Consider the following 5,132-nt stretch of genomic DNA (forward strand, 5'->3'; position numbering starts at 1 on the left):
CCCCCCCGGTTTCCCCGATCTCCAATCCCTTCCCACCCAACAGCCAACCTACCTTTATCTGCCTGTCTGTCTTCTGCTTTCCATCTCCACCCCCCAGCCTCTATCTAGGAAAATTACAGCCTTTCTCCATCGTGAGGACCAAAGCAGCTTTCATTATTCCCTCCTTTTTATCTTCACAACAACCCTGTGAGGTTGGTTAGGCTGAAATGTGTAACTGGTCCAAAATCATGCAGTCAGCTTCCACTGCAAGATGGGGATCTGAACCTGGGCCTTGCAGACCCTACTTTGAAGCTCTAACTGCTGCACCTCACTGACTTTCATAGGGTGGCTGTTGATAAATGGTAGCAAGCAGCTGAGACTAGGTGAGTCATGCAAATCAGGGGGGACCTGGCAACCCTAGACTACTAGGACAAAGAAGAAAAAAGGGGGGAAAACTGAACCTAAACCTAGAATTCAGAACCTAAAAAGGTTAGTCAAGAATAGAAGAGGGCCAACTCTAAAAATCTAATTATGAAACATACAAAAATATACATGCATTTATTCAACATAAATTAAAATAACAAACAAGGGCCCATTCATACCTCATATACAAATATAAAAACATACAAGAGCCAATAAGATAGACTTAACGCGTTTCAGCCTTTACAGGCCTTCCTCAGTGGTCTAATACAGACAGAACATGTTGGCTGATATGCAAAAATACATACAATCATACATATACAAAATATGGAATAAAGACCAGAAACCAATTGTTCCAAAGTTTAACCACTGGGCAAAGAAAAGAAATACAAAAATACAAATTAAGCCTCCAGTGCAATCACATGTCCGGTAGTACTTCTCTCTGGTCAACTGAATATTTTTCTGAGATTGTACAGTCAAATGTTCCCAATAAAATGTTCCTTAGGTTAAAAGCCTAACCTTTTGCACAAACCTGGGAACCTTTTCAAACTGCCTTGACTTGGCCATTAGTGGTCAGAAAACCCATTCAGCTAGCCACTCATCACCTGGCTAATCCCATCATTGCTATTGTTAATCCAGACTCTGCCCCTCTGGAATCTCATTGGTCACACGTAGGTCTGGCTTCTCCTGATGCCACACCCCCTGGGACCCATGATTGGTCCAGGTAATCTTTTGTCTTCACCTGAGACAAGCCCCTCAAGACCTCCTATTGGTCTGTATTGTTTTCCAGTGCCTATATCTGTCAAGGCACATGGCCTCAGATTGTGTGTCTGCCCTGGATGCCAACTGGCAGTTCACCCCCAAACTATGTTTGGGCCACAATCCCTTCTCCATGGATTCTGCACATCTGGACAGGTAGTATAACCCATAACTGAACCCTCTATTTGCTATTAATCACCTCTGCTTTCTTAGTTCTGAATTGCTTTCTCCTTTTTGAATGCTTAGTGTGCTTATTTAAAAAGCTATTTTTATTTACTCTTCAAATTTGGAATCTTCCTACTGTACCAGACCTTGGTATACAGTTGGTGTGTGATCCCTGTACCCCTCTGGTCTCCCCTGTCACATAGCTAATTTCCCCCAACAATGAGGCAGGCCATTGGCAGTAACATACTGGTATCTAAGGCAGTACCATGGTACAGGACTTCGAAGTGTTTCTTTAGATCAACAGGTAACACACAGTGTTCCCTCTAAGCTGAGTTAGTGTGAGCTAGCTCACAGTTTCTTAGCCTCCAGCTCACACATTTTTGTTTTAGCTCAGGGAGGATGGCTCCAGAGCAAACTAATTCATGCATTAGTCAAATTGCTTGCTCACAGCTTTAAAGCCAGTAGCTCACAAAGTGGAATTTTTGCTCATAAGACTCCACAGCTTAGAGGGATCATTGGTAACACATAAGCTTTATTTCGTCTGAGAGAAATGTTCTCCATTACTTGTGCAATGAAATAGGTGGTAAGTAGGTTTGAACATTTTTGTTTTTGTATAAGCTTTGGCTTTATATAATTATGCGTAGTTAGCCTGTCTGGTTTCACTGCTTTGCTATGTTTTTTCTAGAAACTGTTATTGAACTCCATGTGAATTGGGTAGCTTTTCTATTGAAGTGCAATTTTCCACACATCATCTAGTAAGGTTTTGCACCAACTTTATTTTAAATTTTGTTGTACAATTACCTAAGATGTAAGTAATAATGTTCATATGTATTATGTATTATATCATGTATAAGCTTATAGATTTTTTGTCAGAAGAAGACGTTTGTCGAAACGGCATCGCGTTCCGGAGACCACCGTCCCGCCGTCGTTGTTATCTTCTAGCTTATGTAACTGGATTTACAATTTGAATGTATTAGTATCACTTTTGTAATTTTCATATTTATAACATTATTGCTATTGTTAAAGAAACATTGAGTGCACTTTACACAGTTCCTGTGGCTCTATCTTTTCATGTCTATGGACTGTGACCATATTTGTCTTTGTACATACTGATTTTGGGATTTATTATGGCGCAGATTAATACCAGGTTTGCTTTTTCAGAAATCGATAGAGATAGAATTTTTGGTAATGTACCCCGTTTAAGACATGCTACAGGAATGATCAACCCCACTAATTGGACTCAATTGGAATACCTATATAAAAAAGACATTCGCATGACCCTACATGTGTCCTCCCTTATGGAGTATTGTCAGTCTGACATCATCCCAAGAGGGCTGCAAATACAAAAGGGCCCCGCAATGTTTTTAGACAAAGAAGAGTTTAAAAATAAGTGGACATCAATATTGAACAAATGCTCCTATGACTTAATGTTGTTAATTATAGAACAAACCTCAGCTGAGGCAGAGTCTCTAAAAAGTGAGATAAAAATCATGGAGGATAAACTTAAAGGTGAAACACCATCTGAAACCTTTGAAAATCAATTTAAGGAAGTTAGGGAACCATTCATTTGATGCTGCAAAAGCTTAAGCTTAATCTTCCTCTGTTCGCTGGTTGGTTCTTGTTTTATTTTTTCTTCTTGTTCTTTTATTAATTTCTGTAAATGTAAGTACTTTTCTTGTTTTTGTTTTCTAGAGTTTGCTGATTCTTTTATCATCCATCCTCTTGCAAATGCTTTAAAGGCATCCCATACTATATTTATAGATATTTTCGGGTGTATGGTCTTTTCAAAAAAGAATTGAAATTCTTTCTTAAAGTTTTCTATAAATCTCTCATTTTTAAAAAATTGTTGTATTTAAAGTCCATCTATTTCTTTTGGGAGTATCTTGCAGCTCAAGCATAATCGGGTTATGGTCTGCAAATGTTGAGGGTTGAATTTCCGCTTCTAAAGTTTCATTGGCCATAGTAGCTGACATCCAACACATGTCTATTCTTGACCAAGAGTTGTGTCTTGAAGGGTTTCTTACTTTCCATGCATCTATACAGTTACATTCTTCTATTAGTTGGTAGAAGGCTGGAGGGAGTTCATTTCATCTTCTTTGTTTCTGATTTCACTTTGTAGTTTTTCTATCTTCTTTTCTGTCAGAAACTGCATTGAAACCCCCAATTATACAAATTTCTTGAAAATCTTGTTTGGAAATCAGGTCTTGTAATGTTTTATAAAAAAATTTCTTGGTGTTGGTTAAGAGCGTAGATATTTACCAATAAAGTCTTCTTAGTTTGTCTTTGCAGTTGAACCATTAAAATTCAGCCATCTTGTGAGGCATAAATCAACTCAGGTTAAAGATGTTCCTTTACATATGTCACTACACCCCTTTTCTTTTTTTGCTTGTCTGATGCCATAAAAGTTTTACCATTTTTTTAACTTGAATATGTTTTTGATAATCTTTTCTAATATGAGTCTCTTGAAGACGTATTATATCTAGATTATTTTTTTTAATTGATGAAAAATACGTCTTCTTTTTTGGGGTGAGTTCAATCCATTACCATTTATTGAAATGATCCTTATTTTTTTACTCATTTTGGTTCTGGGTTTGCTGGTCCTGAGTGTCTCTTGTATGTTTCCTTGTAACTACTGGAGTGGTCCGTGTACTTCCATGTTTCTTAGATTCTTTCTTGTTTGTGCCTGATGTACCTGAAGCTCCTTGAAGGGGATCCTCCTCTTCTTCTTCCTCGTTGTCTTCTGTCTCGGGATTTTTCTTTTCTAATAAAAGGTAATCTCCATGTGTCCTTAAAAAGTCTTCTGCCTTGAAAATCGATGTAATTCTGTGTCTCTTGCCTCTGTGGGTGAAGATTAGGCCATCCAGAAGAAGCCACCTATAGTTTATTCTGTTTTGCCTCAGTATTGTCGTGAGTTCCATATATTCTTTTTTCCCCTCTGACTCTCCTTTAATATCTCCTTTAATATTTTTATTTCTGTATTGTTGATTATGAAGGGTGTTTTATTTGAAGCTTTTAGGATTTCATCTCTAAAAATTCTTTTGTGGAATCTCACATGTACTTCTCTTGGCAATTGGTGTCTCCTGGCATATGGTGAATTCATTCTGAAGGCGATGTCTATCTCTTCCAATACTTTCTCTTCCTCTTCAGTTTCCATATGTTTCGCTAAGTTATGGGCCATTTTTTTCCTGATTTCTTTGTTTTGTTCTTCTGGTATGTTTTGAAAACTAGTATAAAGGCCGCTTTATCTACCTGAAGTCTAATTAGGTCTTGTTCCATAAGAAGTTGTTTTGCATCTGTTGCTTGTACTTTAGTCTCCAGTTCTTTTGTCTTCACATTCATTTTCTCAGTAGTTTTATTAAGGGCTGTGATTTTCTGAGTATTTTTTTTAAGTACCCGAGGGTACACTTTTATTATTATTTTCATTATATACTACAGACATACATACAAACAACACCCAACTACCCCAAACAACATATAACAAAAGACTTGTCATCTTGGTGCTTGAGGGGGCCAACAGTGGCTTCTAATGTCCTGGCCCCACTGGTGGACCACCTGATGGCACTGGTATTTCTGGCCACTGTGTGATACAGAGTGTTGGACTGGATAGGCCTTTGGCCTGATCCAACATTGGCATCTCTTATGTTCTTATCACTTCTTCTGCTTATTAAATTTCTAAATTCATTATCTGTTTTACTAAGCTTAATACAGGAATAGTTTGAAATAAGAACATCCATCTAGGTAAAATGTTCATTTTTATTGTAGCGATTCTTCCCATCATGGAAAGTTGCAGATTTTTCCAGTTGTCCAAG

This window comes from Gekko japonicus, unplaced genomic scaffold (assembly GCF_001447785.1).
Source record: "Gekko japonicus isolate JY-2015 unplaced genomic scaffold, Gekko_japonicus_V1.1 scaffold16, whole genome shotgun sequence".
In the NCBI taxonomy this organism is placed as follows: Eukaryota; Metazoa; Chordata; class Lepidosauria; order Squamata; family Gekkonidae; genus Gekko; species Gekko japonicus.